Raw genomic sequence first — 12,912 nt, 5'->3', positions numbered from 1 at the left:
ACTGTACCTGCTGTACTCATTGCAGGGCAAGATCGTGCTCACCTTCAGCATATAGAGTGCTCTGCTAGAAGCAAAGCTGGCCTGATTGCCATCTCTCTCCTTTTGGTGCTGCAGAAGCACATAGAGTTATCCTCCAGAATCACGCCTGCCATTAAGACTATTTGTAATAATCTTTGCAAAGTTGCCAGAAAACCTTGCTGCTGCCTGCGTATTACTTTAAACAAATTTAAAGGCTTGCTTTTGATCTTTTCTTTTTTTTTTAAACTACTCAGGATCAACAGCAGCACAGTCTGAGCATGTAAAACAGCTCCACAAAGCGCACTAGCTGAGCTGCTGCCTTTTACCAAGAGCCTCTCACAGCAGAAGCTAGAGAAATCAATAATGCTGTGCAGCTTAAAAGAAGTCTTGAAGCTGTTCAAGGTTCTTACGTAGAAATACCAAGTGTTCATAGTGGGAAATGCAGCTCACCTCATTAATGCTTAAAAGAAGCCTTTAAATTTAATTTGCAGACACGCTGAGGTGCTACCTCTGTGGTGAGGGAAAGTGACAGCTGAAGAAATATAGGGAGCAAGTAGAAATGATGATGCCACTAGAGGCGAAAGAGATCAGCTGCGTGTCAGAAAACTGCTTATTGCACTACTTATTGCATCAGGATTCTGGACACACAGCCTGCACAAAGGTAAGAGAGAAGATCTTATTTAATTGTAACATTTGGTGTTCTGAAGACAGGAATATCACAGGGTGCCTGATTGCCCTCTCCCCTTGCAAGTCACCTTGTAAATCCTACTATTTCTAGGACGTTGTACTTCCATTATCCCCTACGGAAGAGATATTGCAGTTCCAAATCCCACATGAGTAGGGCTACTTTCAACATCAATGCAGAGATAACTGTGGCATTTGCAGAGACCACCATCAGCCTAAGGTGTTGCCAGTGGTTATAGTCAAGAAAGCGGATAACAGCCTTTCCCAGTCATCTTTACACACGCACACACACACACACGGTCCGTTCAGCAGGTCTCTTTGGCTTGCTCACTTGCCTGTAAATATTGGCTGCATGTGCTGCTTCTCCTTCGACAGCCCTGCAAAACACTTTGACTATCACACTTATATACCTTCTTGCAAACTTTAGGATTTGGATGACCCACTGAACTCTTCTTTTTACCAGGATAAACATAAATAAAGGCATCGTCTGCACTTTTCTTCCTTCTAGAGACAACTCTAAATTTATAGGAAAATGGCCAAATCTCCGTTTTCCTACATGGCACCTCTCTTTTCCATCTTGCTTCTCAGCACCCACTCATCTTCTCACTTCTTCCCGCTTCTCTTTTTTAACTTTAGTCTATGAATAAGCAGAGGCTCCATCTCTGTGGATAGTCTAAGACTTTCCGCATTCAGTAAGCAGATGTTCTTCATTGAACAGCACATGCAAACACACATACAACTTATCTGCTAGCATCTTGTGTTTGTAACCACAAGATTCTTCTAATTAATATAGTATCTTCTTTATCCAGTTATTTACCCGGTCCATGGAAGCTTTACTGCTTTCCACAGGGCGTATGAGCTCTCTGTCATTTTAAAATGTCCTGTTATTGCTACAGAAGCAGTTGTGACCTGCCCTTTGAAAACCTTTTGCCTTGCAGAAAAAAATGGCAGGTATACAAGAAAACTAGATATACCTATGCTAAGGAGTGTAACAGACCATAGCTATCCCCTATATGAGCTGAAATACTGAGCCTCCTTCCAAGAGGCCACTGGGACAAATTCATGGCAGCCTAGGGGCACTGGTCTGTTTTTCTTTTCCTTTTCACTCTAGCTACTGAGATCTGAACAGGAATATGTGCAATGCATTCCAGCCCAAAATAGGATTTTGCTAGGGTTGGGCTGACCTTTCACATTTGAAGGTTTTAGTTTGAAAGAAAACCATGGTATTTGCTTTATCTGACATCTAGACATCCTAAAATTGTTCTGCTTCCTTACTGGTTTTGTGATGTAGAACTTCAAAAAGTAATACTTCTCAGCTGTTGGGAATGAAGCTGTAAATGTTAAAGAACAGCCTGACTGAATAATAAGGAGAAAAGTAGGAACAGGGTAAAACCCATCTCTGGTATCTGGATCTGACTTTCTTTACCTCTAATTACTGATAACTTGATTTCCTCTCTGATAATTGTATTACAAGAGGAAGCTGAAGTGCTGGGGTTGGGCCAAGACATAGGCAGCAAGACAGGAAGAGTGCAAGCATTCCAGCTTAAGAAAATAAATCTCAGAAGAGGCATAGTTCATCACCTTTGTTTTGTGGAACTAACACAACAAACATGTAAAACCAAAACACACCTGCAGTTACCAGCTACATTCTCTTAAATTTAAATCCTTTCTCTACAAATAAACAAATCAATGACCTTCTCCATGCAGAAAATACCCAAGAGTCCCTCACTCTCGCCTCCAGCCTTCTGTCAGTGAGAAGGGACCACCAAACAGGTTGCCTCCAGTTTTGAGGCCCGACAGCTGAAAGTCTTTCTGAAGCAGAAATGCACCAACTCCTTTTTTAAGGTTTTAGCCTCGCTTCCCACGACACGGGGAGGCACTTCTAGACACGGAGGGTGGAGATTTCTCTTCCTGTGCTCTTTGCCTTACTGTGTGCCATGGGACAGATTGCCTCCAGCAGTACTGCCTGGGTGGGTGGACCAGGCTGCAAGGTCCCACTAGGAAACTCCCAGTAGGCTAACGTATCTGTCACAGCATGATAAGGCTTTTGCACTTCATATACTTTCTTTATGCTGAACTACTTGTGACATTGTAAAGCTCAGTCGGACAAAGCATTAAGATTTGCACCATGAGGACCAAACCTGGTGAGGCCTAAAGACAGCCAGAACCTCCAGAGTCCTTCCTATATTGCTAACCTTAAGGGAGAAACACAAGCCTGTGGAAAACAGTGTGGGAAACCGCTTAGCATGAGGTGAATTGTGCAGTAAAGCTATGATCAAGATGACACTTTAGTGCCCTGCCCCTGGACCACAAGAGGATAGCTGAGATGTAATCTTAACCTAGGCTATCTATGCCCTTCCCACTTCTGTCTGGCTTGCTGTAATGAGAAAATCCTGTTTAAGAATCACCTCTTTAGGGATAAAAAGACACCAGGATGAGATTCCTCCGTCTTTAAATACTCTGAATGTGAAATTGTAATGGCTGGCATTCTCAGAGCATTAGCATGATACAGTAGGGAGCCTGTAGCAAGATATTTTGCAAAGCCAGCTGTTCTGGGGTAATCACCCTTCATTGTGTATTTTCTCCTCTTATACTCTTCAGTCCTCTCCCTTTAGGGAAGGGTGCAGCTCTCGATTTTCTACAATTTTCTGAACTGCTTTTTTATTTTAATTTTTAAAACATTCTTAATTTTTCCTCCTCCCATGCCCTACATAACTCATTCTCTCTTTTTGCAAATAAGGAAAGCAAACTTTCAGGTACAAAAGAGAGAGATTTATATTTTTAATGGCATGGTTCTCAATATATGGCCAAGACATCTGATGGTCCTGTAGGCTGTCAAAGCTACTCACAGGTAGCAAGAACTGTTAGTTTTTGCAGCTTCATGTTTGTGCTGGTGAACAAAATTTCTTCTCTATTATTTTGCATTTCCCCATGGAGGAGTATCTCCAAGAAGGTGCTATACTCTCCCTGTGAGCATGTATACTGCGTCACTGCAAATGCATAACATATAGCTCTTTGAAGCTCAGTAGCTTTGAAGCTCAAATAGCTTTGAAGCTATTTGTTTTTTTTATGCTAACACCAAACAGTTGTGATGAGGCTCTAGATCCACTGAGGTAGTCACTCTTGACGTACAGTAGATGTGTACCACATAATCACTGCAGATTGTGCCGTGATGAATGTTTAAGGATCAAAAGCTCCCGATTGAACCCTGCAGATTGCCCTGAGCAGAGAGATACTGCCAGCTTCACTGCAGTGATTGTTGAGAAACAATTTCTGCTCCTTATAAAAGCAGAGCAAGTATATTTTTTGGACATTTGTCCTTGCTCGTTCTTTTATTAAAGCATATTTTCATCTATTAGCCCACACAATTTTTGGATGTATTCACACACTGTTATCTGCTGAATTTTTTTTTTACAGGGAATCTATACTTTTAGTGGAAAAGTTCTCCATCCGTTGTGCCCTTTCTCCTGAGTCAGAAAGGTCCCTGGTGGTAGCTGGAGGCCCTAGCAGTGGAAGAGGAGATGGCTCTGTCTGTACAGCCAGTCTAGGACTCCTCTACTGAACTTGCCCAAAATGTGAAACCTCCCCATCTGCCCATATGCATCCTCCACTGACGACCACATCAACTCATTCTCCGTAGACCAAGTAGTACCTCTGATGAAACAAGTGACTTCACTCTGTATCAAAGTAATGCGATTTAGAATCACAAGTAGGAGATTTTGCAGTGCAATTAGCAGACTCTAAGCTGTTCTGCACTGCAATCAGTGGGATCATCCCAGAGGCTAGACTTGTCATTGAGTTTACATAAGTGCCAAATACCTATAAATAGATTTCATGTGTATGTTAGGCTCATTGAATTGCATTTGTACCTTTGAAATGAGAATGTAGCTACTATTTCTCCACAAGTTTTCTCTAACAATAGTGGCATATTTTTTATCAGTAAAACTGTAATGGATTGATTTTATAGTACAAAACTGAACTGAAATTGGTAAGGGATAAAAACAATTAGAATAAAACTCAAAATGAACTCTTTCTTTATTCCTCAGTGAAATAAATTTTCATTTCAGATCCAATGAAATATTCCATTCGGATAAAGAAGTTTAATTGGGGAGAGACAATTTTAAAAACATAGCAAACCAAACACCATCTCTACAATAATCATTTAAAATCAGAATGTACAAAGTTGGTGCTAGGAATGCTTAAATTAAATGTGCATATGATTGTAGTATTTCTACAGGCCAGTGTCTTACTAGAGAAAAAACAACCAAACAATAATAGCACAAAACGAAATGGTCAAAGAGTATAAACGTTCAGTTTTACCGTCATTTATTTTCCCAGAAAACTACTTTAAAAATAGAAAAATTCTGAGAACCAAAAATGTACTCATTACAAAGTGATTTTACATTAACTTTATAAACAAAAAAATAATGGTATGAAAATTTTCTGCCCTTTGAGGAATGCACTCCTTATTGAATTTGAAATGATAATAAACCATTGAGAGCCTACTGAGCTAGGTAATGAATGCAATAGAGCAATTTAGGAGTTCATTTCTGAGGCTCTATAATACTTCTCAGATTTTAAAAAAATCTTAGTAGGGTTTTTATAGTTGTGCAATTGTAGTAATTGAAAGTAGAGTATAAAAATGATTCTTATCTAGACCATTCCAAGGTAAAAAAAAAAAAAAGGAATTGGAATGATGTTTCATCTGGGAAAATATGTAAATATAATTTTCATATCATATAATGGTTGGAATGTCTGTATCTGCCATCTCATTACTGTAGTGAGCATGAACAAAATTAGGTTAAATTAAATCTGACACACTCTCCTGGTCCTTTCACCATGCCCACCAGCATGGGCATGGTAAGTGAGCACCTTCCGTTAGAGCGATAAGAAAAGCTGACATCACTGAAGTCTTGTTTCCGCAGGACTGCTGAAGAAGGCATGCCTCGTCCTTGGAGCGAGGATTGGTTGGCTGGGCAGCAGAAGCCGTTAGCATGAGTTGTGGCTGGGATGCTGGACTGGAGAGCTGACCAAGGAGACATGATCTCAGCACCTATGACAGTGAAATCTTCAAGGGAACATTAGTAGGTGTAACAGGACCATGACAAAAAGGGAACTAATGAAATAATTCTGCTCACTGGGGCTACTGAAGTGCAGAGTGAGGTTTATCTGATAAGCATCCAGGCAGAGAGGTGGGCCTTCAATGCCAGATTCACCAGCAGTAGCTGAAGTATTAATGTCCCCTTGCAGCAGCCTCTGCCCCACTCCGACGTATCTCCCAGGCTGTGGCCAGACCTAGCCTGGTGTTTGCAATGGGAATACCCTGAGCTGCACAGGGGCTTGTGTACTAAATGGAAAAGGAAGCACGAAAGATTTTCTGTTCATCCTGAAGACAGGAGGAGTGGAAATAGCTATAATATAGGTGGCTAGAAAGTGTGAGAAACAGATTTTTACAAGATGCAAAGATGACATCAGAAGGCTAGAGTAGGGCAGGGCAGCTCAAGGAAGAGTTCATGTGTAACAGAGGTGTTTTTTCTGGGTCCTACAAGTGACAGAAGACAGATGGCAATGCCAGAGGCAGAAGGTGAATCTCTCTTGTTTCCAGCTCCGACAGGAGCTGCAGCTGGACTTTGAAGAAAATGAGGGCTCAGAGCTTGAGAGAGTACATTTGTCAAGATGAGAAGAAAAATGAATTTTGGCAGAGGAAGTTGAGATACTGTCTCACGCAAGATGATACGCAGCAAGTGAGAGAAGGCAGATTTAGCATCCTTGCAGACACAAGAGATGAGAATTATGTGGAAAAACTGGAAAGTGATGGAAAAGGAAGGTCTAAATAATCTAAGAGCTTGAGGGAAAAGAAGCACCCAATCAGTGATAAATAGCCACAAAATTTAAGTTAGAAGGGCTGGAAGAGAGGAGACTTTTAGTCTGATGATATCACCAACCTATGAGTGGAGGGTAGCATGTGAGCCAGAAAGGCCAGGTGAAATAGTTGCAGGGAAACGGGAAGAGAGGTGGGAAATAAAAAAAAATCCACAGTTCTAACTTATGAATTTGATCAGACTCAAAGACCTCCTGCTTTTTAGCTACAGTGGAGAACAAATTGTAAGTTAACATGTCTTGAAAATGCATAGTGGCATTAATGAGAAAAGTCCGTGTGATCTCGAGTGCATTGTGTCTTATGAACAGGCATTAGCCGCGTTCTGAGGCCAGTGTCTTGGCAGTCTATAAAACAACACATAGGAAATATATAAAAAGCAACGAGATTCTAAAGCTGTGTAAGCATTTGCCAGATTTCGTTGTGTAAATAAAAATCACATTATCTGAGCAACAGTGACCTCTGAAACTAATAAGCCAAGGATATGTACTTAGAGAAAAAAATCTCTACTGCTACATATGTATGAAGCAACTTTGAGTGTATCAGCATTGTGAGCTGGGATAATGGGCTATCATAGTACAATAGAGTGGGGGTCATCTAGCAAAGAGAGAGCCTGGGGAGGACATGCCCATCCGCACATTCCTGATTCTCTTCACGATAACCAGCCCATTTTCCAAACATACTTTGGTTGCAAATGTGTAAGTTTAGCATTTATATTAGCAACATGTGTGACACTGTTTGAGCTGCAAGCTCATTAGTGCTACGATGTGCCACCTGAGCAGAAGGAAGATTATACAAAACAGAGATTAAAAGGTGCGTGGAATTGGCTGAGGCAAAAGTAGGAGGAGGCAAACCACTGTACTACATCTAGCACCGGGGAGAATCATACTTTTTATTTAATGTATATTTTGATTGATGGCTCTAATAACTTCATATCTGAAGGCGTACAAAGAAGAACAGTCATGACCTAAAACATAGCTTTCATCAGAGCTCTGAGGACCAGACAGCAGCTTACTGAAGACAATGACTATAAATGCAATCAGAAAGAAAGTCTGGGCTAGGCTTAGGTGGATGAAAAATCAAATCAAGGAAAGGGCAGGAAAAAAGGAGAAACCAGAATTCCTGAAACAGCACTGACAATTGTGTGTAACAAGAAGGTGGGAGAGGTGCTATAATAAAATGTAGCTACCACTGCAGAGAAAGATTACTAAAATATACAAGAGAACAGGCTACTGAGAATCTGTAATCTTCCCATTTCCAACTGAAAATCATGAAGGAGTAGTATGGATTTTGCTAATCAAATTGAAGCTGATCTCAGGCAGGAGCAAGAAGGCACAAAGGAAAACTTGAACTTTATGAGTTATAGTAAAGAAATAGGTCTGGAGCCTTCAAACCCCAAGAGAAAGGAAGAAAAATTAGCAGTTAGCTGGAGTGTATGGGCTAAAAGCTACCTGTGGGCTAATCAAAAGGAAGTTTACCAATCAGTAAATAACCAAAGTCAGTTAAACTTCATGGATCATATCCCTAGAATTATATGTAACTTATCGCCCTAGAAATACTGCACATCTAGAGAATCCTAGACTATGTCCACATCAGAATAAATAATGTAATTGAAGGGAGACTGCATTCTTGCTGTGAATTTCTCTGTATTTGAGGGTCCTCAGCAGGGAGTTAAGGGTGGTTTAAGAACTTAGATGCATGCCCAAACCACCAAGAAGGACGAAAAACCGTGCCAGGACTGATGCTGGTTTCTGGAACAATGGGCTGTTTTGTGGTGAAAGCCTGGCTGGATTTCATCTGGTGAGTTCAAGCATAGTAGAAGGGCTTTGAATTAGATATGAAAAGGGAAAAAAGCACTTCTACTCAAATTAATGTGATATGACACTACATGAGGCAAAGCTTTGAGGTAGATCTACTTGCACCTTTTCCTTCTGGTGAGCACATGAAAACTGTCTCTCTCTCTGCAGCTCTGTTTCATTAAAAGGGAATCTTGAGTAAAGTTGCTGTTGCAGCAGAGGAAACCCAAACAAGCTACATCTGAAACAGATTAAAACAAAAAGACTTCTAAACAAATCTTTTCCTCCCTGCATCCCCAACTCCCTATTCTTCAGGGTAGGTTCTTTCCTTAAGTCTTGCTCTCCGGCCAACAACTTTTAGTGGCTTCCTAGTTGCAATAGACTTTACACAGCGTCACTCCTGGGGAGAACTTGTTTCTTTCCCTCACCTTTAAGGTCTGGCTGCATCTCTGCCCTCCCTACTCTTCTCAGGAGTCTCCACTGCTTTTGCAGGCTCCGTGCCACAGCACCTGTCCCTGCTCAACCCAACTCGGACTTTGCAGGCTTCTTCCCCAGAGGCAGTGAGGAGGAAGCCAACTTCCCCTCCCCACTGAGGGCTCAGCCCAACTCAATTGCAGCAGCCCAGACAAGTCTCGTAAAAGCCATAACCCCATTTCAGTTGATTTGGGAAGTCAAACCAACACAGAAACTCGATACAGGAAGGTCTGTTGCACACCACCTTATCATATAATATAATATAAAATAATATAGTATAGTGCAGTATATCACGTTACGCAGGAACTCTACTGGGTACCTCATTCTGAAAGTAAAAAATAATTGAACGGTGAGTAAAATTATGATCAAATGCACGCCTATATGGCGATGGAGCACAAGCAGAGGAACAACGTTCCCAAAGGACAGGGAGAGAACTGGAGTGCTTGTCTTGTGAAGACACTGATCTTGAAAATTACTACTAATGCAGCAAGGAATAAAAAATGGTGGATACAAACTTACCAGAGGCAGAAATACTGCAGAGAATAGATAGCAGTCAGTAAACAAGAGGAGAATTAACATAAAATCACTTGGGACACTGACCTGTGACTACAGTTGTGCTGGTTTCTGAACTCGGCTACACCTGAGCTAAGAGCTACCTGATATCTGAATGTGATGTCAAAAGCTGGTTGGCATTGGCCTGTTGCTCCTCATCCAGACAGACGCACTGTTCCCTGTTTCAAGCACACACGTATGTGTACATAAGCACACACACACACATGCACACTCACACAGAGAAATGATTTATTTTGATTTAGTTGCCTACTTTTAAAATTATCCTGCATATGTCTCTTCTGCATGATGCTAGCATCCCACCCAGACTGTAATTCCAAGTTAACAGCAATCCCCACAAGTGTTTGGTGACATTTATGCACCCTTCTGTGTATGTCCAGGTTGCTTCGCAGTTGTGTAGATAACTAGATCATCTCACAGTTGCAAGCTGCCTTTGAAAAGGTTGGAACCCGTGAAGTCTGATTGAGTTTGATATTATTATTATCTCAGTCATACAGTCATCATATCATAATACTGCTGAATTTGAGTGCAATATGGAAATGAAAGTGTGCTGTAATAATCTTGCCATTTTACATCCCACTGTGATTTAGTTATTTTCCCTGTTTTTCTCATAAAATCTTTCAGTTTCATCCTTAACTTTTTTCCACAACATTTAATCAAATTTCATTTTATTTTTCTTTTTGTAGGTCTCATATGGGTGTCGTTGAAACTGAAACCAATTAAGAAACATATGCAGACAACAGCGTGCTGTCAGGTGCGACAATGAAATTTCTTCCAAGAGAAGAGAGAAAGAGAGTGCACTCTGAAGGAGTCTGCGAAGGCTGTGTCCAAACAAAGGCAACATTTATATCTTCACTGTAGTTTCCAGTGTGTTGCATCCCGGCTCTGAAGAACGCAGTAAGCCAAGACACAGCTGATCCTGCCTTTGCAGTCAGCTACTCTAATTAAATTCAGCCCACTACCAGCTAGCCTGGTTGAAGTATACTGTAGTTCAATAATATAGGAACACGAAGCAATGACTGTTTGATTATGAAGAAGATATTTTAGTTTAAACTGATGGGTTTTTTTTCTTTTTTTTTAATTCTCATGATCTCACTAGGGAGCCCTGTAAAGGTTATATGGAAACTTTTTCTGTATCTCTAACCTAATTTCATTTCTTTTATGGTTCATCTCAATTCACTGAAATTGTCATGTTTCTTTATGGGATAATTATAATATCCCTGTAAGGCTTTATTACCTTAATTTGCCAATATATGTTCTCAACCCTAACTCTATTTTAATATGTATTTTAAATAATTAATATGTAGTTTAGGCAAGCATGTGGTACGGGAGAGAAATCAGACATCAGAAGAATCTCTAAGGGAGAGACATACCCTGCCTACTTTCCTTTTCTCCCTGTAAGAGTGGTCAAAAGGGGTTGAACCAGAAAAAATTGGTACCACCAGATTGCCAGCTACTTCCTGCTGTTAGAACGGACTTTAACACAATGTGGTCAACGTGAAGAAGTAAAAAAAATATGAATCTAGGCTTCCAAGTCAGAAATTTGGTCACGGAGTTGAAAAGAAAAGACAACTATGGGGGATGAGGTGGAACAAATGCTCTTTTTTGGAGTTTGCAAGAATGGAGATAAGAAGGTGGGTTTGTCTTTTCCTTTTTCATGCAAGATGAGACTCTCACATTAGGAGCTGCAGCATTAAGGAAGAAAAAAATCAAACCTAGACAACGTCTTGGTAAAGTCTTGAAATTTAACACTGCAAATATCTGTAACCTCTCCAGTCATCATGCTCATGTGAATGTTTCAAACCCAGCTCTAAAATGACCAGCCTGGTACTGGCTGGCATGGCCAGGGGGACAGCACACGTTAATTGCCAGCGAATCTGCCTGCAGGCCTGAGTGGGCTTTGCAGTAGACTGTATCCCAGCCCCAGTGTCACCCATCGCTTCACACCTGAGTGGAGGAGGCCCCAGAGGCTGCAGTGTAGACCTGCCTTGGGAGCACTAACCAAGCCAGGCCATGTGTGCTTTCACTGTTAACCCGCTGCCTTTTCTTTTCCTGAGCAGTGGTGGAAAGCTTTTACAGTTAGACCTACAAACGCAAAGTTTCCCTTTTCTCCAACACTGGCAACAGACATGGACATAACACCCTTGAGTTCCACAGATTACTTCGCCTCAGGCAGGTGATACCTGAACTCCTGATCCCACAGGTTTGGCCAAATAAAGAGATATTAATTATAATAACAAAACAATAGCAGGAATGATGATTGTTTGCAGAGAATGAAAGATGCAGAAGACAGCTACCACAGGTGATGCAAATACCTGACGGGGGGGATCTCAGATTTACCTTGCAGTACTCCCTGGTAGGGAAACAGCCTTCACCACATCACTGTTTACTGTGGGCATGATCGATGACAGAGGCCTTCAGCCTCCATTGCCTTTCAGCAGTACAAAATTCACACCTGAGGCCTCTGATTATTTTTCAGAGAGAGAAAATTTGCATCGATACAGTAAGAGCTGATTATGCAAAAAAATTTTTGCATGGGCTGTCTCTAGACACCACAAAATCTGTACAAAACCATCCAGAAAGAAATGGAATAATGCTTTATGAACTGGATAACTGAAGACAGATAAAATTAATGGCCCAGCCCATTTACCAGCAATCAATATTTTCATATTTTTCCCTTTTCTCCCTGCCTTGTAGCTATGGGAAATGCCTATCCATACAGACACTTATTTTAATAAAAATTTCCTTTTCTATTCTGACATATCGTCTTACTTCTTTTCTGTTGCAATCTTGTCATCTTTGCAGCTAGCTCTTTAAAGCAGTTTCTAATTTTATCTTGTGCTGTGAAGTTTTTGAAGATTCTGCGTTTTAAAAAGGCTGTAAGGAAAAATAGGCTGCACTGAATAAATAGTTCCTCTAACATTTTGATGACTTGTAGGTATAAAAAGTGTTCAGAACATGGGGGTAGGAAGAAATTCTGAAAAATGACAAGCATATTAAAGCTCCCTTGCTATTTTCCTTCAGACATGCTGGGCTTTGGGTGATGCAACCTCCTCAGCCTAGGCCAACTTTATCACGGGCATCTGATGTGATCTGTGTGATGCAGCAGCCCGAGAAAGAAAAGAAACGGGGCAGGAGGAGGTGAGAAAGAGGGACTGAGTCATAAACTTCTGTTCCATGCAACCTCAGGCATTTTCTTTTGTCTGCAGATCCTTACGAACAATGAAAATGTCAAAAAAAGAATAAGCCACAGGAGTAGCAACAAGTCTTGTCCTGCTTTGCTGTGAAATCTTTGAGCAAATATCGTTACCTCTTTTTGTCAGTATACATCTGTCTTTAGAACAAAATGAATAACACTTAACTGTATTTACTAAAACACTCTGGAAGGTTTGGATAGAAAACACAGCATTGAGTAATATAAAGGGTTATTCTTAAATCTCTTAATAATTTCTTTAAGATGAACTGCCTAATATTTGCAGTGGTTTATTAAAA

At 40.8% G+C, this 12,912-nt stretch overlaps 1 long non-coding RNA gene across 1 annotated transcript; it reads left to right on the top strand.

Moving 5' to 3' along the window:
• The first annotated feature begins 374 nt into the window (after nt 1–374).
• LOC138066210 (uncharacterized) lies at nt 375–12,179 on the top strand. Its single transcript, XR_011139453.1, has 2 exons — nt 375–679; nt 10,107–12,179. It is a non-coding gene; the product is annotated as an uncharacterized lncRNA (long non-coding RNA).
• The last annotated feature ends 733 nt before the right edge of the window (nt 12,180–12,912 follow it).

Source organism: Struthio camelus, chromosome 2 (genome assembly GCF_040807025.1).
Source record: "Struthio camelus isolate bStrCam1 chromosome 2, bStrCam1.hap1, whole genome shotgun sequence".
NCBI lineage: Eukaryota > Metazoa > Chordata > Aves > Struthioniformes > Struthionidae > Struthio > Struthio camelus.
This window is presented reverse-complemented; position numbering and strand designations above follow the sequence as displayed.